Here is a 23,603-nt window from a genome sequence, read left to right on the forward strand (position 1 = left end):
GCTATAATACCTTGGTATCTATTCAATATTTCCTTTACTTCCTTAGGGACTATCTTCTTTATCATCTATGCACCCTTTTAATCAATGAATTCCTCCTCTTTTTTTCATATGGGTTAATGAAAAACAAGGTGCCTCTTCACTCTTTTAATATCCTTAAGGAATTTATTTCCCACTACTATCACAACCTTTGTCTCTTTCTCCTTTTGTTCATCATCATCAAGAAAAGGGAATAAATCAATCACCTTTCCATCATTTTTGATGTAATATTTGCTTCTACGTTCATCATGATGAGCTTTAAGGTCATACTTCCATGACCTTCCAAAAAGAAGATGGCATGCATCCATTTCAACTACATCAAACCAAATCTTTTCTTTATTGGCAACTATTTGATATTAAACCCAAGATTTTTCTTCTACTAAGGTTTTCTTCCTCTTAGTGAGCCAAGAGACTTCATGTATGTAAGGGCTCAATTTAAGTTTCTCTATCATTTTTAAGGATACAAAATTTTCTATTGATCCAAAATCAATTATAGCTTTTTATAGTGTAATCAACCAAAAATGGTCATCTAGACTATTAGCCCCCTTTTAGTATTTTTGCATAATTTATTAATCGCTTATCTTTGATCGAATCACCAAAAAATTATTTATTCAATTATAACCTATGGTTTGACCACTTTATTCTAAGTCTTTTATTTAATTAATAAAACTTGCTTCCTTTTAATTAAATTAAAATCTCCACTTCTTGCTTATCCTAAGTGTGCACATATAAAACATTATTCCTATCTTAAAAATAAGAGGAAAAGGCATTTTCGTCTACACATGAATGCATAGATTTCTATATGAGAGGAATCTTGTATTTTAAAAATAACTTTAATTCTCCTCCAAATATTTTTTTCCCTCTTAAACATCAACCATTGATTGTGATTGGTTGAGATGCTTGTGTACATGAATCACTCAAGATGCATTCTCCTTCCTTGATTATGCCTATTTTGCCTCTTAATCTCTACCGTCCATTTTTCTTTAAAATGGAAGGCTCTCTCCTCATTCTAAAAATCTTAGATTCTCATGCTAACATTATGTTGCAAGATTTCTAGGTGACTTTGGAGCTTTTGGATACTTGGAACATTCTTGTATTTTCGCATTTTAGCTTAGCTCTCATTCTACTTGCATTATGGATTTCTTTTTTTTAGCTTTCTTGTATGCTCTAGCCTAGATCACATAACTTATGTTTGAGGTTTTGTAACTCTCTTTGTTACCTTGCATTTCATTTAGAATAGCTTGTACTTGCATTGCATTTTATTCTATATTCTTGGATATTGGCACTCTTGCCCCTACTCTTTGAATCTTCCATTCTATGGTGCACCTTGCAAGGGTTTGCATAAGATACCATCTCATAGCCTTTGCACGTCATAGATAGAGATCTATAAGCTGCCTCTTGAGATGCTCTCTTTCATGTGCATTCTCAAGAATAATGGTTTATAAAAGTGTGACACATTTTGTACACACATTTTTGGCGCCCATCATGGGGCTAGAACCAAGTTTTTAGCTTCATTTTCTTGCTGGTATTTTAGTTGTATTCTCATTTTTGGTAGTTTAATGAAGCTAAAAACTTGCTGGTTTTATAGGTTTTCCACTTTGGTTTTAAGGCTAACCCTTGTGCAGATTGGTTTGAAGGTCAAAACCCTAGTATTTCAAATATTGGATCATATCCTTCAAACACTTAGAGTTAGGATCTAAATATTTTTTTGCAAGTTGGGGATATGTTACGTATGTCTCAGTCCAATTTTTAGTTTGTTTTGAGTTGAGTTGCATCCATTATAAATTTTTCTTTGTGTTTCATAAAAAATCATTTCTGGTGACAAATCAACAAAGTTATTGGAAAAATCTTGAATTTTTGGAAAGGTCTTTGAATTGGACAGTGGTTTTATTCTTTGTGTTTTGAATTTATAGGTCTTATTAGGGCTCAATAACTCAATTTGCAAAAACTTGTCTATTTTGGAAAAATGGGTCCCTAGGCCACAAATGAAGAGATATTGCTGAATTTCTTGCATTTTTGGAAAGGTCTTTCATTTTTAGTAGGGGTCTTTTCTTTTCATTTATGTTTTTGGATCCGAAATAATAGGAAACAAGTCAAATCTTGTTGACTAGGTCAAAAACAAAAAGTAAAAAAGAGAGCATTTATGACCAGTTTGCACTTTTTTTGCATACACTTGATTGGAAGACAACTTGGATTTTTGAGAAAACTAACCACTTTATGTTGCAGGTCTTACTTATTTTTGATGCCCTAACCTTTTTCTTTTTTGTAGGGGTTTCACACTTAATTGCCAAAACAAAAGAAAAGAACACATGCCAAAGAATCAATGGCAAGAGGCTACTAATTCTTGTTTGCAGGGATATCTAAAAGCACAAAAAAAAACAAACAAGTGTGCTTGTATCTCTTTCATTTACTGTGCGACAAATGCTAGTTTTTAAAATTTTGTAGGCACATAAAACTTGCAAGTAGGGTCTATTGGTGGTAAGAAGGTATGCTCTTCACCCTTTGGGTGAATCATAAATCTTGACCCACCCTTAGATTTTGAAAGTAAGTGGCGTAATTGAGCTTCTTGGTGTGTTTGGGGGGAACAATTGGAATAAGAGAGTATGGTTTTCACCCTTGTGGTGAATCAAAAATCTTGACCTCCAAAAGTGGATCTATTTGGTGTAGTCTAAGATCCTTTAGCGAGCCTATTCTTGAGAGATCAAGAGGAACAACCCAAGTGGGGATAAGTGAACCTATCTCTTCCAACCCACTATGAAATAAAGGCTATTAAGGACACAAAACCTTGGTAGACATAGTACTTTTCTTCATGTAGTGGAAGTACTTGTGGGATTGTGACCATAAGGAAATCACTAGGTGAGAATACTTAAGGTACTCTTGTGGCCACAAGGTGTATTACTTATCATATGATAAGGTGTCCCATATCAAGATCAAGAGGAGTGCTATGAAGATAAGCCCTTACTAGACACCTTAGGATTAGAGGCCACCCCTGCTCAATATCTTGGTGCAAGGATCGATCTTAGTGGACTACTCGGATCACCCAAAGATTTGACTCACCATATGTGTTCCTTTAGATGTGGGTAACCCATCTACGACAAAGCCAATATCTATTGTGGGAAACCACTTTGTGTGAGGCAAGGGAGAATCAAGTTGTGGTCCAAGATGTTGAGTAATGAGCCGTGTCCTTTAAGTAGCTATTGCTTACATGTGCTTCAAATGTGCTATATGAGTGGAAATCTTTTGAACATACACATGAAAGTAGTTCTAGGGATTTCCTTTTTAGACGTAACATATTCTTGTATCATGCAAAGTTTCTTTATCCCTTTCTTGATTGTCTTAAGACTACTCCATGTGTCACTATCTTTCTTGGAAAAAACTTTCTTTTGAACATCAACTTGCTATGCTATTTACTATTGTCAAACATTTTTCTCCAAGTCAAAACTCAAGTGCAAACATTTTCTTATGTTTATTGCTAAGGGGAGTTTCATCATTTGACTTTTCTTTTCTATCTCTAGTGCTTGAACATGCTTAAAGTGGCTCTTTGGTCTTAGCACTCTTGGTCTTTTCCATCTTCATGGTCTATGCTAGCATATTAGGAATTTCTTTTTCTTAAATGGTTACCTTGATCTTTTGACTACACTCTTTGATGGGAAAGTTGTCCACTTGTCATCTCTCTTGCTTTATCTACTTTTCTATTTGGGATTTTTTCCTAGCTCTTGACTTGAGTCACTAGTGTTGTAAGATTCTTGGACACTTTTCTTGATAAGTTACTTATTCACTGCTACCTCTCTAGCTTGGACATCAAGTTATCTTGTGTCACCTTATTAGCTTCTTCTAGTATCCTTCATGCTTGATTTTCTATCTACCACTATGGGCTTCAAACCTTGTGCTACCAAACCTCAACCAAGTCTAGATGTTCATGAGTTCTTCTATGTTGCTAAATAGTTTCAAGATCTATATGCTCAATTTAAAGGACTAGAAGAGACAAATGATCCTACTTACTTTCATCTCACTAAGCGCATAATGGAAATGCACTCTAAATTTGAAGAATTGATAGAGGAAAAGATTTCATCATTACATGAATCTTCCTTAAGGACTTTACATGCATGTGAGTCCACATCTTTAAGAGCATTCTCTTCTTCTAGGTCTACATATTCCACTCCAAGACATCAATTGTCTTCATCTTCTAGATCCAAAGACCTCTTTACAAAGAAAGAAAATAATATATCCTTTGAGCCTATGCAAAAATTTCATGATAAACCTAGCTTTGACCAATATGATGAGGATAAAGATGCATGCTATTCACTTGAGAAACAACAAGAAGATTCTAGACATACTTTTGAGAGGACTTTTAGTCCCTTGGAATATTCTTATGATGATATTTTGCAAACATTTATTTGCACTAAGCTCATCATGTTTGCTAAGTCTAGCTCATATGGAAACCCATTCTTAGATATATATTGTGCTCATCATCAACATAATGAGCACAGTACTTGAGATTGCATTGAGCTAAAATTTAAAATCCAAGATCTTATTGATGATGAGATTGTTGATACCTCTAATGACTCATGTGATAAGGATACTAATCTTGAGCAAGATCATGTTGATGAGCCTATGTATAGTGATGGTCTCCATGACACCCCTACTTCTTCCAACACTCATGAACCTCTTAAAAATTCAAAGCTTTCCAACATGCCTCCACAAAACAAAGAGTCTAATGCTTTCCAAATTGACTATGCGTATCCTCAAGGGCTACCTCTAAAATAAAATCACTTGCTAATCTTCACTTGGTTGCAAACCTTTTCCATACCACTAAGGCTAAAGAATCTCAACCTTCATGTGATGATATACTCACTATGCCTACTCTAGCTAGTCCTTCATTACCTCTTCAAGATCTTATCATATGGGCCTCACATTCTCCCATGTCCTTAAAAGTGGCTCCATGTCAAGATGACCCTCAAAAAGCTAAATCTATAAAGAAAGATCAAGATCAAGAACCCTTTCATCTCCTTCAAGATGTCACCTTTCCATATCCTATGTCTTATCCATCTCCTAAGTATGATGAAGACATCACTTCCACTAGTTCTATTGAGCTTACTCAAAATAATGAGAAAAGTTATATACCTCTGCTATCCAAAGAAACTTGTCAAGATCAAAGTGTCCCGTCATGTTCTACTTCTCCATATACACTTCAAAAATATGTTCAAGCTTCAAATTCTCCTATTAGAGGTGTTTCTCCTATAAAATCTACTCATGAGTATATTGATGACCTTTGCAATGTTTCTCACTCTAAAGATGTTGATATCCCTATTCATAATCCCTTTGCATCTCCTAAATCTATCCTTGGTCCTTATCGATCAAAGCTAAAACCTTCAAACCTTCCTTCCATATTGGGGCCTTATGCTCTTTCATCTCCTACATTTTCCACTCCTAGCTCTCCCATTATGCCTCAAGATCAAGAAAGACACTCATCCTTGACGAATTTTTATCCATCTATCCATATAAACCATTCGTATCAACCTTATTCATTCATAAATCCCAAGTCTTTTGGAAGTAATTTGGATGATCAACTGAAGAACAAACACAAGAATCCATTAAAAAGGAAGATCACCATTTCTTATCTAATCAAAATGTGAATGCAAAGAAAGAAAAAATATTTAAGAGATTGCAAATGTCTACTACCAAAGGAGCTAAATCAAAGCAAAAATGGGTTCCTAAATCCATCTTTGAAGAAATGCATTCAAAAGAATTTAGAGGTAATGAAAAATCAAAATCTATATGGATTCCAAAGTCTCTTTTGAAAGACTTCAACATTGAAAACAAATCAAATTTGAATTCATGCTTCCAAAGGCTTCCACTTTATCTTCTTCTAAACATATTCCTAAAAATATTTTGAAGCCTTCCACTCCATATTCCTCCAAGATTACTCTACCACTTCATACTTCTAAACCTAAATCTATTTCCTTCATGATCCCTTCGTCATTCCATCACCCTTTAAGGTGTGCGTTGATGTTGATCTTCCCCATTTTTTCACCTACTCTTATACCATCTTTTCAAGCCTATACTTACTTACTATCCATGCTTCTTCTAGCTTTCCAAGGTATCAAATCTTGTCCTCCATATACCTTATCTACCATATCTTTTCCATCACCCCATTAGTATCTTTGAGCATACCTTTCTATGGTCTTGGCTTTTCATGACTTTGTTAGAATATATAGTCCACCAATATCACTAAGAGAGTGGGGGAGGTGAATCAGTTATCTAACTAATATCACAATTGTCAACCTTATTAAAATTTAACCATATGAGTAATATAATAAAAAACCACAACAAGATACTCATGCACAATGACACCATATATGTTAACTAGGGAAACCTTTGATTTGAGGGAAAACCTGGGTGGGGATGGTACCCACAAGATGATGTACTAATATAGATATTCCTTTTTAGAGGATGGACCCCATTAGGAGTCAATAACAACATTCAATACATATCAGTTCCTAACAAGAGATTCCAACCCTGTTAGGAGTTGTGGAAGACAGCTAGACCCACTGCTTAAACAACTTCAATGACAAGATCAACAAACCCACTACCCAAATGATCTTTATATTATTCCTTGTAGAATAATAGAAATGAATTGTACTTCCTTCCTCTTTCTCTATCTTGTCAACCAGACTTTTGCTCCTTCTAATCTTGTAACTAGATCACAGATCTCACATCGAATAATCCCTTGGATTGCTTACTCATATTGAGTAAAAACTCTACTCCTTTTCATACTTTGCACTCAATATAGTACTTGATACACTTTTACAAACAAGGAAAACATCTTTCCTTTATACCATATCTTCAAAATAATTCCTTGAGTCAACCTTGAGGATTTCCCAATTAATTATAATAAGATAATTAATTAATTAATTACAATTACAATAGCACTATCGACTTATAGTATATACAAAACTTCACATGTGCGACTTCAATACCTGTGTACTTGTTGATGTCACATCTATTATCCTCTATCATTGGATGACCATAAATTAACATATTATATCACTATCAAAGGATATAGTGCAAACATTAGAAACCACTTCTTAGGTACTCTGTCTTTGTACTACTCTCTATAAATTAGGTACAACTTTCGTACATCTTTAACTTACATGCTACGGATTGAACCTTCACATTAGGACACTGTATTGAACATGTCCATGAAAATGCATCACAAGAAAATAAAAAACCTTGTCTGTACAACTAAGATCTCTATTTGCTACTCTGTTAGTCTTCATAGACTTATTGGTATGTTGACATCAATGACAAACACAATCATGAATGCAACATATCAATATTCTCCAATGCTTAGGATACTCCCCCAATGTAGTATCATTAACATTCATGTGAATAGACTTACCATTCCTATAGGAGCACTATCCAAATTGAAAAATCTTGAGTTCTTTCTCAAAAAATGGAAAGAAATAGAAAAGAAAAAAAAACTAGAAAAAAGAGAAAAAAAAGAGAGAGAAAAAATGTGGCTTAGTGAAAACCACTTCTTGTGGTGCCTCGATAGCAAAAGTAAAGATAAAAAATCTATCCTATGGTGAAAATCACTTCTTGTGGCACCTTGGATAAGTATTATGATGAAAACCTAGCAAACAAGCATCATGCATAATTCTTTCATCTTCCATCTATCCCCACTTCTCTCTTTGATCATGACAATGTTGAGTTATCCTTGCATATTGGCTATCTAATCCATCAACTTCCTTATCGTGTTTTCTCATTCTCTCCTAGCCTTCATATCTAGCTTCATTCTTATTTCTCTATCCCATTGCCATCTTATCTAGTTGGCCCCTTGGTCTTGATCACAAGAAAGAAAAACATGTTTCTTAGAGCTCTTGATATGTCTACTCTTTTGGATTACATAATTTTGTGCTATCTTGCTTTTTGGTTTCACTTCTTATCCCATATGATATCTCGCTTATTGGATTCACTTCTTATCCCATATGATATCTCGCTTATTGGATTCACTACTATTTTTCTCATTTCTTCCATTTCTTATCCACAACATGCTTCATACGACTATCTTTCTCCAGCTTGGGTACTCTTATGCAATCAACTCTTGAGGATCACTTTCACTTGCTTCATTGTTTCTTTCTTGTCCATCTTATCCACTTGGTTCTACTTCATATCCTACACGTTGCTAGACATTGGGACAAAATGATGTGATCTTATGTAAGAACTAGTGATCTCTAAATCATTTTAAAAGATCCAAAAAAAATCATGTATGATACTGAAAAAAATCCTAAAAAGTATATGATGTCCTGAAAAAATGATCATCTCAGTGAAAACCTAGCAATAGGCACTTTGATGCATTAGAAAAAAAAATCAAATATCTCAAAAATACAAAAAAATTATATAAAGTCCTCAAAAATAAAATTAAATAAATCTTGCTAAGTGGTGAAAACCTAGAAATAAGTGCTACTTGAGACCCTTGTACTTATGTCTACAAGCATATCACTTTGTGCTCTAAGCGTAATCCATTTCACTTCATATGTTCTTTTGGTATTCCTAGTTTGAAGTTGATCCCAGTCTAGGTCTAGGGGGCACATGTAGTCTTTTTCTTTATCTAGGGTCTCTTTATTGCATTGACATTTCTTTGGTAGCTCACTAAATAGTGTTTTTAAACACTTCCCCTTGACATCGAGTGTTTCTCAACACTTATGAGATACTTTGGCTATAGTCTAGGATGTTGTGATACTTCTCATTGGTAGAATTGATTCCTAAAGAGATAGTCATGTGACTTACACACACACACACACACATATACACACACTTAACATTAAACCTACTCAGACATGCTAAACTTTATCTTCTTTGTGTTTTCTCTATGACGGTTTATTTGTTGAGTGCTCCCTCCTTAATAGTCTTTTGAGGATGTTATGGAATAAAAGACTGGGGGCACGAGGCATGTTTTAATTGTAATGTGGGTATACTTTGTTAGTGTAAGGTGTTGAGAGCCTTTGTGCTTGTTATACTTGACACTTTGGGTGTACAATGTATCATCCTTGTCTTTTTTTGCAAGACTGCACTCAGAAGTTATTCTGGCACTTATGCCTTGATACAAGTGTAATATTTCTATACTAAACTTAGGGAGCCTAACTTGTAGTGCCTGCCCCTAGGTCACATTTTTGTTATTGTTGCTAAACTCTTTTAGGACAATTTTATGTTGATGATTATTAGTGACATTATTTTGAGATTATCAGATATTGTCTCAGATTCAACTTATTATATGATGAGATTACTTGGTACTTTATATTTCATGTATGCATGATGATTATTACAATGTTTTTAGATATTGATGATGAATAGTTAGATGATTTATTATCATATGTGTTTTCTTATGGATACTTACCCCATACTTGCATGTGTATGGTGTGTGTTTGTTTTCTTTCTGTATGGTGTTTCTGATGTGGTTAAGGAAGGCAGTCATAGTCACCTGCTAGTCGGGATCTACACGATGCACCACTTCTTGTCATTGCCTATTTAGCTTAGTATATATATTGTGCTTGTACATGCATGGGTTTTATGTAGGTTGCAGGCACCAAGTATCGACTTCTTTGAATTGCCAGGATGAGCGTACCCTATTGCATTATCTCAATGGTAAGAGAGGGGAGATAAATTCTCAAGTCCAAATCCCAACCCTTTAAGCCATTTGTCCTAATTGAAAATTAGGACAAGTATCTGAGTTGAGCACCCTCAGAATATGTCAGATGATGTAATTCATGATATTATAACCCCTTAGTTTGATTTTGTATGTGTTTTGCTATGATGGGTTTTCGTATTTTATTTTACGAGTCTTTGGTGTATTTTTCTATTAATTAAGCCTAATTAAAAGATTTAATTAATGGTTTAATTTAATGAAAAATTAATATGATATTCTAATATTTACTTCTATTTAATTAATTGGGAAATTAATTAAATAAAAATAATTAATTTCAAGATGAAAGTTATAAGTCTAAATTTGGAACATGACAATATTTATTTTAATAATAATATATTTATAGTTCATTTTTAAATAAATGTTAAATTATAATATTATTATTTAAGTTAGTAAATATTTTATCAATTAAGTTTCAAAAATAAATTTAAAAGTGGAAAAGATATTAAAATTATTAAAAGATTCTAGATTGCATGATGCATGCATGTGATTAAAATATTTTAAAATAAAACAAGTGGATTTATTAAAGTGAGTGCATGAGATTTAAAATTAATAAATTAATATAAATAAATAAAGCAAATATTAAATAAATTAATGTGCATTATATTTATTCACATAGGAGTATGCGAGCTCTTGGGAGTTGTCATGTTGACAACACAAGAGTTTGCACTCTAATTATGCACGTGTTGTCTACACTTAGGAGTTAGCACATTATTTGAGCACATGGGGTCTACAACATTCTAGATACCTCATCATGTCTATCTTCTTGTCATAGAAGTTACGTGCTTAGTTGTCATGCTTATCTCCTAGTTCTTTCTAGGCACATTCTAGATGCATCTTAGAGGGCTTTAAATAGAGGCTCTCCTAGTGTGTATGGACAAGCTTACATGCATTCTAGAAGCTCATATGCTTCTACATGCTCATATGCTTCTACAAGCAGTTCTAGTCACTTGGACATTTCGGTTGGTCTTATTCTTGGAGGAATGGCGAATGTTGGAGAAGGAAGGGATTTTACTATGGACTTCTGAGGCATAGAAAATTAGCATCAGTATCCAGGTGCACTCGTGATTTTTGCATATTCCATTTGCACTCTTTCTCTTCTTGTCTTCATCGTGTCTGAATATACTCCATGAATGAATCTTAAATCTTGAAATTGAAATCTAGATATGTATGTTAATTTTTATTTGGTTGCGAAGAAAACATTAGGAAATCCTAGTTTTATTTATGAAAGAAATTCATCACAAACTGTCCTGTCGCTGTCCCTTACATAGACCCGAACTCCAACATTCATAACTTTTTACCTTGACCAAATTTATTTGATCGCTCCAGTCAGATTTGGCGCAACTTGGCTCTCTCCAACATATTTCAAATTTGGCCCGATCCAACAGTTCATTAGGGAGATATGGCCCCCGTACTGGGACTATTTTATTCAATGACAGCCATTCCTCCATTTTCCATTACCCAGAGTTCTTTGTGCTTAAACTTCACAAAAATAATCTATCAAAACATGGAATGAATTAAAAACTAAACCAACATAGATCTAAGACATTTATAATCAAGATTTGGAAATTGATTCGAGTTTGGGTTCGAATAAAAGTATAATCTTATTAATATGCATTAGTTTTATATGATTTATTATCTAATCTAATTAAATCAAATTTAATTAAGATTAGTTAATAGTAGAAGAAGTTTAATTAATTATTAGTCGATTTAAGTAAATGGATTTTTAAATGAGGGCAAAAGAAAAGAGATATTATTAAGTGTTTAGTAGAATTAAATAATTGAATTATTAATTAGATTGATTTTACTTAAAATCAATGAAGATTATTTTAAATAAATGCTTTTCCTTGAAGTGTTTTAAGGAAATTGTAAACTAATTATTTGAAAGTTGATAAGTATTATTTTTATTATTTGAATAATGGGAGACACTTCTTGGAATTATTAGTAACATTGATTTTTAGTGAAATAACTCAAATGATTTTATCTAAAAGTCAATGGGAACTAGTTCGATGATTTAAATAAATAAATAATTATCTTATGATTATTTTAGAGAATTGTTTTAAAATAATGAAGGGATAATTCTATGCTTTATTCAAAGAAATAAATGGGTTGACTTGTAGAAGAATCTTATACTCTTGAAATATACTTGAAACAAAATCGGAAACCTCATATTTGGCTTAATCATGTGATTGCTAAAGCAAACCAAAACATGTGTTTGCATCTTGTTTCTCTATGCTATATGTGTTTTGGGGTTTTGGGGTTTGTCCTAGCTTTGACCAGTCTTAGGTTGTTACCAGAGGCTCGGGGGTTATGTGAATGTGATGGCATGTTGATGTTATTTGATCTCGATCTTTCTAAACCCAACCATGGTAATGTGATGGTATGTTCTATGAGATGTTTGTATTTACTGATTGTTATTGCTTTCCAGTCTTCTTGTGTGAAGCTGAGGTGTATGTATTTGAGACACTTGACTTAACCATTTTTGAGTCATTGATCAGTTATAATTGGGTTACTTTCTAGTCGCCTTAATAGGACTGAAGTGTTTGTTTTGATCTTGATGATGTCATGTTGTGACATATTTTGACTCGACCATTTTTGGAGTCTTCGATTAGTATTACTTTGAGATACTTTTTGGTTGCTTGTTGAGAACCAATGGATATTGTGATTATCAGTGATACCTTCAGTTGCCAATAGAGAACTGTTGTGGTTATGATTATTAATGGATGCTTTTTAGTTGCTCATGGAGATTTGATGCTTTTATTGTGGATTATCTTTTGGTATTTTTCCAGTCGCTTGTATAGGACTGTGGTGATTTTGAGATTTATGATTCCATGAACTTAGGGTAGGTTATCTACTTGTAGTGTCAGGAAGTGGCTTGCAATGGGGGCCGGGGCCCTAAGTGGCTGCAAGGGTAACTCATTGTAAGTTATTTAATAAGTGAAAACATTTACACTAAATTGGGATTAAATGAACCTAATAAGATAATTGTATGTTCTCGCCCATGCCTCGAGTGCTAGTATAGACTAGGATGGGAGTAGAGAGAATGCTTGATTGCAACCTTGCATTCCGTAGTATGCCTCATCAGTATGAGAGGATACTAGTGGCCGCATAGGGATCACTAGGGGGCCGACATCTATTGAGAGACTAGCAAGGTAAGTCTAGCGTGATCCGTGTGATGACACTTTCCTGCTTGCATAGTAGGTTTCCTACATGTCTTTGTTGTGCCTCTGGGATTAGATGTTGATTTGTGTTGGAACCCTTGAGTTAGTATACTTTTATGATTCATGGACTTAGAGAGTTTTTGTGCTATGTGATTTGATAACCTGTTTGGGACTTGAGACTATCTCCTCAACGCGGTGGGAGTGGACCATTTAGGTTCCACGCGATCGAGTGGTAGTGCTTTTTCACTCTTATCATTTGAGATCCGTTTGAGACACCGTGGCTGATGCACTCTTTGTCGGCATCTATCTTCATTCTATTCTTGGATTATGATGATGGACGTGTATCCTTATATTGATGATTAGCATATGATAGATGATGTTGTTTACTTATCTTATGCCTTATTTTGTATGATTAGATTTCTGATACATATGTTGTAGCATGTTAGATTGCTTTCTGCATATGATGTAGTATGTGTTAGGAGTGATGTCCCTACTATGATAATACCAATGATATCTTTGATGAATTGGAATGTTACGCACGGAGGGATGGCTAGGGCCCATGATGCTCTAATGATGCTATTTATGGTTGGGAGGAACCGTGCACTTAGTTAATTGTGTTTTATGATATATGGTTATCTTTTAAAATGGATGTTTATATATGATGATGTATCATGTATAGAATTTGGTTTCATTTACTTTATTGCACTTGCATCATGGATTGGAATAGGATGATGTACTTCATTTTCACACATGTATATTCTTTTAAGTCTTTCGTACCTTGTGTCGTGTACAGTGGATGATTGAGCATTCCGAATTTAATTGCCAAGAGGCATTCGGAACAAATGTGTAATATGGACATTGGACTTTCTATTTATTCTTTCATGTGGATGTGGTAGTGGTTAGACTTAGTATTAATTAGATCAAATGTGACTCAACATTTTGGATCGTTAAGGAATGTAACTTGTTATGAATGTTTTTAGTTGTATGTATGTTATTACTTCCGCTACTATGTGTTTGATATGAATGATTTATTTTTCATGTAAATTTTTTTTTTTTTTGGCAAACTTAGTAAAATTTTAGGTTAATTCTTTTTGGATCCCTTGGCGGGGCGTTACATAACTTCTTTAGTCATCTTGACCTAAATTTCTTTGATGCCTAGGTTAAATTCTCGCATTCTATCCAATATAAGATCATATTCATATCCTCATAGTTCACACTAGTGATGATTGTATGATCTTATGATGTCTCTAATAAAGCTCGATGATAAAAACTAGAAGCTATCTATATAACCCTTGCAATTGCACCTTTTGCATACTAGCTTGCATTTTAGGGTTCATTTTAGCTTTGCTTTGAATTTTTGAATGTTGAGAGAGTCTTTTTTATCTTTCATGGACATTGCAACTAACTACGTTAATCTTCTCTTGTTTCTTCTAAATCATATCTTGTCACTGCTCTTTTCTTTCACTTGCCTCTATGCTATCTTGTCGTCGAAAGGGTTAAAAAAATCAAATTTATCTACCTTTATGAAAATCTTACATAATTTTGATGTTCTAGACTAGTTTTCGTGATCAAAATCAAAATTCAGGTTTATCTTGATGGTCATAATTGTGCTTTAAAATTCTTCCTTCTTCTATGCAGTTAGCTGACTTTCTGAGGCTTAATCTTTAAATATTGCTGGGACAATCATCATTTCTACTCTCTTTTTCCCTTCTTATTAATTTCATTTCATCATTATTCTTGCTTTGACCTACTTTTGATGCTTTATCTTACTTGTCAAACTTAGTCAAACTGGGGCATATTTTCACTTCTTGATGGTCACTCTTTGTTCTTAACTGCTTATCTATCATCACATACTTTGATTTATCTTGATTTGATCATATTATTCTCATTTCTATATCTCCTCTATCTCATATCAATTTTGATCTTGAGGGGGCATGAATATTCTATCATTACTGCAAATTTCTTTTCTCTGACTACCTATTTCTCAGGAGCATATGTTTGACCTTTCCATTTTCTCTTGATCTATTTGCTTGATTTTCTCAACACTTAGCCCCCATTTTTTCAATAGCTTATTTTTAGTTGTTAAGCAGCTAGTGCACCACAATAACAGGAGAAGATATTAGTACTTGTATCGAGTTATGATATTGTCTCTCTTGTCTTTATCTCTCCTAATGTTCAGTACTATTGCTAATAGGCCATGTATTTAGGATTTTCTATCTCTCTCTGTACTTCAATCTTTGGAGTTAAATTTCTCTGCTGCTTACTCAACTTCTTCATTCTTTAACGTAATGTGTTTCCAAATTGATCACACAATAGTCAAAGAGGGAAAAATGTAACAAAAAATGGTCATCTAGATTACTTGCCCCTTTTTAACATAATTTATTAATCACTTATCTTTGACCGAATCACTAATAATCTATTTATTCAATTATAACCTATGGGTTGACCACTTTATTCTAAGTCTTTTATTTAATTAATATAATTTTCTTCCTTTTAATTAAATAAAAATCCCCACATCCCACTTATCCTAAGTGTGCACAAATAAAGCATTATTTCTATTTTTTTAAAAGTGAAAAATACATTTTTGTCTATACATGAATGCACAACTTTCTATGTGAGAGGAATCTTTTATTTAAAAAATAACTTTACTTCTCCTCCACACATTTCTTTCCCTCTTAAATTTAACCATTGATTGTGATTGGTTGAGATGCTTGTGCACATGGATCACTCAAGATGCATTCTCCTCCCTTGATTATACCTATTTTTCCTTTCAATCTTTACCATCCATTTTTCTTTAAAAGGGAGGGCTCTCTCCTCATTCTAAAAATCTTATACTCTCATGTTAACATTATGCTGCAGGATTTTTAGGTGACTTTGGAGCTTTTGGAGACTTGGAGCATTCTTGTATTTTGGCATTTTAGCTTAGATCTCATTCTACTTGCATTATGGATTTCTTTTCTTAGCTTTCTGTTATGCTCTAGCCTAGATCACATAGCTTATGTTGGAGGTTTTGTAACTCTCTTTGTTATCTTGCATTTCATTTAGAATAAGCTTGTATTTGCATTGCATTTTATTCTAGATTCTTGGATATTGGCACTCTTGCCTCTACTCTTTGAATCTCTCATTCTATGGTGCACCTTGCAAGGGTTGCATAAATTGGTTCATTTGAGAGCCACCATCTCATAGCCTTTGCACGTCATAGATAGAGAGCTATAAGACACCTCTTGAAATGCTCTCTTTCGTGGAAATTCTAAAGAATAATGGTTTATAGAAGTGTGACACATTTTGTACACACACATACCTTATCTCCTAACTTGCATGTAGTCCTGAAGAGAGACTTTCTTTGTGGAGATTTAGTGTAATGCCCAACCATAGTTTGCTTTTATGTTCTGATTGTCAAATTCTTTTAGGCCGATTTTATGCATTGATTAGTTTTAGAGATACTGGATTTACAATATTATGATATTATTTCATGACTTGGATTAAAAATATATTGGTTATAATTGCTTAGTTGATTTCATTTCACGTGTTGTTAATGATGTTTTGATGATTCCTAGTTAGTAAATGTGGTTTCTTTCAAAATGATGTTAACATGATGTCTTTAATGATGATTATGTTTGTATTGATAGAGATGCATTATTATATGTACGCATTTGATGTTGGACTTGTGATTTTTATGATACTTACCCCATATTCGCATGTGTATGGTGCGCGTGTTTATTTTATCTTTTTCTCTGACGTGTTTGATGTGGTTAAGAGAGGGAGTCATAGTCACCTACTAGTCAGGATCTACACGATGCACCACTCCCTGCCATTGCTTGTTTAGTTTAGATATATTATATACATGTACATGCTCGTCTTTTATGCAGGATGTAGGTATCGAGCATCGACTTCCCTAAATTGCTAGGATGAGCATGCCCAATTACAAACACTGAAATGGTGAGAATGGGAAGATAATGATCAGGTCCAATCCCAACCATAACCTAAAATACTTGTCCTGCAAGGAGGACTCGTAACAGACTGTCTACCCTTTTTAAAACCCGTGAGTCTTTTGTGCGTATGTTGTTTAATGAGTCTTTGATGAATTTTCTATTAATTGAGTCTAATTAAAGGATTAAATTAATGAAAAATTATTATGACATTTTAATATTTAATTATATTTAATTAATTGAGAAAGTAATTAGATAAAAAGAATGGAGTTCAAAGATAAAAATTATAAGTTTAAATTTTAGAACATGATAATATTTATTTAATTTAATAATAATATATTTAGAGTTCATTTTTAAATAAATGCTAAATATTATTATTATTTAAGTGGATAAATATTTTATCAATTAAGTTCCGAAAATATATAAAAAGGAGAAAGATATTAAATTATGAAAAAGTTTTAAGTTCGCATGATGCGTGCATGAGATTAAAATATAGGAAATTAATTAAAAAGATAAAATATGTGAACTTAATAAAGATATTTTAATATAGTGCGCATGAGATTTAAAAGTTAATAAATTAAATAAAAGTGAAGTCAAGTGAAAAAATTAAATAAAGTAATTTAATAATTCATTTGACGTGCATGAAAGGAATAATAAAATAATATTTTAATTAAAAAGAAAACTAATTGTGCATGAAGGAAATAATTAAATAAAATAATTATAATTTTAGAGTTGTGGAGACAGAAACCCTAAAAGGTAATTAGAGTGTATATTACAGAGTTTTTGGGTCATTATTACACACACAGGTTTTGGAGAGCAACTTGGAGGGTTTGGAAAAGAAGAGAATTTTCGTGGCTTGAAAAATTTTGCTTGCAGTAAGAATTTTCAGTTAGCTGTCAGATATTAGCATCAGTACGAGGTAGGGTTTTGAAATTCTAATAATGTATGTTCAGTTGGAAAAGATCTGTTTGCTCCATGTTTGATTGGGTGCTTAAATCTTGCTTGGCATTCTGTTTATTTTCTTGGATATGTGAGATCAAAATTCGATTCTTATTCATATTTACAAAAAAAAATTGTAGAGAAAATTAATTAGATCGGTTAGGATTTGATAATACACACACACACACACACACACACACACACACACATACACATATTTATATGTATATGTATATGTGCGTATATATATAATATCTACAATTTGGATGCATCATTTCTTTAAACTCTCTCTCTGTATATATATAATTACATTCACATATGCATTGTATGTCTTTGTAAAAAAATAAAATAAAAATAAAATGAAATAAAGAAAATATGCTTACTGGAAAATTGTTGAACTTGTACATGTAGAAGAAAAAAAAGAAAGAAGTAAAACAAATATCTTTATTTAGTTAAAGAAATATAAAAATGAAATAGAAATAATAAAGTATTAATTAAATTTTTTTTTCAAAAATTTAAACCATAAAAACAAAAAAAGAAAGCAAATGGAAAACGCACGCTTCCCATCTCTCCCCTGTTTATTCATATCGTAGTACAATAGTACATGGATGTCAAATCTTTTTAGAACTTTTAAAAACAAATATAATAGGTCAAATCTATTAAAAGCGCACCCATGTTTTAATTTTTTTTATAAAAAAAATAGGGTGGGCCACGTAACTTAAATTACTATTTGGGTGGGTAGTTTAGAAAAGAGTAAGATTTAAAAATGTTTGTTTATTTTGAAAATTGACGTCAGCAAATTTGTGTTGCATATTATGTGGTAAAAGTAAGATGCATGTTAATAGGAATTAATTGTTTTGATTAATGAACTATTTCATTGACTATATTATAGGAGAAAAACTAGCATTATTTTAGGGGATAGGATTAAGGTTGCTTTTATGTAAAAAAATTAATTTTATTACTTGGTCTCCATTCTATTTTGTAGCCACTTATTCCTGTGCATGTATTGGAATAAATTAAAATAAATATTTTATTGTTTTTAATTTTATTTATGAGATTTAATTTGTAAAATAGTGATTGTTTCATTTATTTTATCAATAAATTGTATGTTACTTATAAATATATGTGATAATGATCTTCTTAATTAAATTATAAAATTTATAATCAAGTTTAATAGAGATTTATACTTAAGAATGTTTTTAAATTATTTATTTAAAATTATTATATATTAAGGATGTCAACATTATTAGATTTAAAATAATAAATATTTATGTGTTTTATTAGTAATATTTATTGTTTTATATAGACATGATTTATTTTGAAATATTTATTATAGAGACAATATTTTCTTTTAAAAATATGTAAAGTTTGATTATTAAACACATTAATATAGCCAAATCAAACCTTCGGAAACAAATGAATTTAACTCATATGAATGGGACTCTTCATTTTCTTGTGTGCTTTATTTTAAGTTTTGCGATTTTTGTTTCGTGATGGCCTTACGTGGAGTGTTAGTTGACCAGTCTAGGATGTACATCAACGGCTTTGTGAGATTTCTTTTATACCATTTATGTGGCTGGATGTCATGATATGTCTTGTGACTCAAATTGAAAATTATATTTATGGGGTTCACTTTGTGGAGCATTTATGTGTACTTGAGTGGGAGGACCAGCTTATTTTTAGGTTGCCTATTAAGGAACCGAGTTTGATCATTATGGGTGTTGTGGTATGGGACACAATTGTGTTTTATGTTCTTAGGAGAGGTTGTCTAGGTACATGTCTTTGGGAGTGGCTTGCAGTAGAGGTCCGAGACCCAAAGTGGTCAGTGCCAGGGTAACCTATTGTAAGTTATGTAATAAGTGATAATCTAGTAATTAATATTTTGGGGGGAAACACACTAAAAAGATAAGTTAGAGATATTAGCCCGACCCATGCCTTGAGTGCTTGTATAGACTAAGGATGGGAATGGGATGACAGTATAACTGGTTGCCTCATCTTCTTGAGAGGGTTTTTGGTTCCACATATGTCACGTTGAGGGTCCAAGGTTCAGAGTAACCAGTCCAAGGTAACTCGATGCTTGAGGGTCCAGGGTCTATTGAGATACCAGTCTAGGGTAACTCAAGTGGTTTGACCATGTGATGACACTCCCTAGTATGTAGCCCAAGTCTCCTCTATAGATTTTGTGTACCTTTGGTGGTGTACTTATTATTGGATGTGTTAATTGTGGTTATTTACTTTCGTTGATGATAATTGGTGATTCATGGATGATGTACTTTTGACATGTGGTTCTTGACTTGAGGGGAACATCTTTCGTTGACTTTATCTTATGATCTTGGTATTCAATTTATACTTGGTTTATGTACAATGTTTGGTTATGTGGTGTTCGTATTGGATTGAGTGTTCTTTCTTTTTGGATTATTTTATCTTCTTGAGTAGCATGTGTTACCTTTGAGGTAGTTTTGGCTATTAGGAATTCCTTGCCTAGGAATGTTTTATGTTTGATAGTCATATGTGGATCGTTCATTATCTTCCCTACACGGTGGGAGTGGAAGCCTGACCAGGTAACCACACGGTCGGGAGGTAGTGTCTTCTTACTATTTGGGTCCCCTTCATATTGCCAACTGATGGATGTTCGTTGCAGAAGATGTACCTTTATCATTCTTATTTTTTTATCTTAGAGACTTCTTTTCAGTAGATGTAATAATGCTATCATGTATTTTGTTGTATTGTATCTATTCCCACATACCTTGTGACATGTGCAGTGGATGTTATTAATTGGATGTACTTTCATTGTATTAGTTATGCTTTGCTTATGTTACTATGTATTTGTTATTTCTTTATGTTTAGGAGACATTGTACTTGAAACATTAAACTAATTAATTTAAAATTATTAAATGTGACTCAACATAAAGGAACCCTTGAGGAATTGAAATTGTATCTGTAATTGCAAATGTGTATTTGATGTGCATGATAATATTGCTTCCGCATTAATGTTATCTTGATGTTGTTCAAATATTTAAAAAAAAAAAGTTCAGTAAACATTGTAACATGTTAGGTTTATTTCTCTTGGGTTCCCGAGCGGGGTGTTACATTTAGCTTCTTGTAGTTTCTTCAACATAGTTCTCCTTATCATCAAATCTTTTTTTTTCTTTGGATATCCATAGGAATTAGATGAGTCAACTCTTTGATAGTCACTTTCTTGGACTAGATTTATTCTCTTTTATCCTTGAGAACACATGCCTTCCTATTTTTGGACATCTGGTAGTAGCATGACCCACTTGATGAAAATTGTAACACCTAAAATATTCTGAACATCTTCCCCCTAATATTCCTTCATGATTGCATCTCCTTCCTCTAAAATTTTCCCTTTAATTGCTATCTCCTTGGTGTCCTTCCTAAATGGATCCTCCCTATGGTCTTTATATCCTCTACCTTAAGAGATTACTCTACCTTTGAATTTATTTCCTCTACCTTCTCATTTTTTCTTTTGATCCTTTCCTCCACCTTTAATTCCATTTAGAAACATTTGTGCAAAATCTCAGAGTTTAGTAGGTTCAATTCATCTTGTATGTTCATCTTGATGCCATTCAAATATTTGACCATATTCACACTCTCATTTTCACTTTGTCTACATGTTAGAATGAGTCCATGCAATTCATCAATGTAGGTTCCCACATGCATCTCCTTTTATCTTAGAATCTTTCTTCTTCTATGAAGTTTTACTTCATAGTCCTCAGGAACATAGATTTCTTTGATTTTGGAAACCATTTGATCCCAAGTGTCATGCCCAAAAGAAAAGGCAAAACACACACGAACAAATTTATTATTATTATTATTATTTTAAAAAAAAGGTGATAATAGGATTAAATGTAATACATAAGTATTCAAATAGAATTACTTATCTTCCTCACACTCATGTAAAAATTGCAAAATTTAAGTACAAATTAAATGCAAATTTTCTTAACATATTTTAATCTTAAATTGCATAAATTGATATATATCACTATGTTATCTAATTAACTTCAATCAAATGAATATGATTACAAAACATATGAATGCCATAGGAAGAGTGAAACATCATCATTTTATCCATTTTCAAATAACCATATGTAAAGAATTGAAATACTAAAAGGCTCAATGCAAGAATATTTACTCAATATTTTCTCTTCTATTAATCAACCTGGTTCAAGGCTTCGTCGAGAAAGAACTAGTGAGAAAATCTGACATCCTTGCCACTTCAACAAGAGTTTAAATACATTTTTTATAATATTACAAAACGATCTGAATTCTCTTCTTGGCCCTTAACAAGGGATCCTTTTCAATATCTTCAATACATCACGGTGATCATGGAGAAGACGAAAACTAACCCAGAGACAAATCAAACATATCATGAAGAAAAAATCAAGCATGCATTCCCATCCCAGTTTGCACAATAGGTTCAATATTGAACCAGACTAGGGAGAAGGTGGATTTTCCCAATAGGAGATGGCGATCACTATACCACAACATAGCCCTTTCGAGGTTAAAAATTTGAGAACTTCCGTTCTTCCAAAAATGCCCTTTCGAGGCCAATATTACAAGGATTTTCATTCTTCCATTTTTTCAAATTTCAACATTCCAAAATATGGTATGTGATGACAAGTAGGGGCCCATAACACCCTACCCTCTTTTCCTCTTCTCATCATGAGAAGAGACTCTATACTATTGGGGTCCAACTAAAGCCCTTCCCTTGTACATGGCTATTTCTTCCCTATCCAAGGGTGAGTAATGCCAAAACAACTCACAAAATCCCTTCAAAAATCAAGCAAAACATGAAGGAAGCACATTCAAGAAAACATGTTTCATTCCCTCCCAAGCATACCCAACATACATACGAGCATACCAATGAAAACACAATAATATATGCATGAACAAAGCATGAACAACATGAACAACATAAACCAAATGAGTTGAAGAATCCTACCTTCACAACAAGGTTATGGCCAAATGAACCAGTTTGAGATGAGCTTTTCCTTCCTTCAATCTTCAAAATTTCTCTCTAAAACTAAAGATTGGGCAACCACCCAAAACCCTCTTAGAAAATGCCTCTAAAAGATCCCCCCCCCCCCCCCCCCCCCCCGCAAAACTCAACCACCTACCCCCAAAAACAATAATTCCCACCCACTTTCCTAAAGCCTTAGAGACTTCTAACTCAACTAGACATAAGGTAGGCCTTAAGGTGGAGTTAAAGTTATCCAACACATGATGGGACAATCAATTTTCGCACTAAAGAAAAAATGGGGTTTGCATCTTTCATCAGATTTAACCTTGGTTTCCACAATTGATACATAGGGTTCAGTTTCACTTCTTTGTTAGATTTCTTGGCTAAAATATCCTGCACACTCATTACACACATCAGTAGCACAAGAAAATCATATGCACATATGTATATAATGTATCAGGGAAATTACAGAAATTAAAACATCCATCTTTCAAATAAGTTAATTGTTTAATTCACTTCTACTCACATTTAATCATCAGAAATCACAAAATCAATATAACATAACTTATCCATTAATTTAGATTAAAATACTAGAATAATCATCATTAATCATGCATATACCTATCATCATAAACATCACCAATTAAGGAATATTGAACTATAAAACCCAATCATCGAGGTACCAAAATCAACACCCTTATTATCAGGTGAAAATGCCTCATATCTTTGTTAGTGAAATTTAGTGTTTAAATAGTCGAGATAATGCAGTAATTCTTGAATCACTGAGTATTTTAAAACATAGATGTATCAATTTATCTTAATTTCATTAGGACATTCACAACATAAAACAT

Source organism: Cupressus sempervirens, unplaced genomic scaffold (genome assembly GCF_028749045.1).
Source record: "Cupressus sempervirens isolate cs-2001-9-10 unplaced genomic scaffold, ASM2874904v1 CseChr00c100012_05, whole genome shotgun sequence".
Taxonomy (NCBI): Eukaryota; Viridiplantae; Streptophyta; class Pinopsida; order Cupressales; family Cupressaceae; genus Cupressus; species Cupressus sempervirens.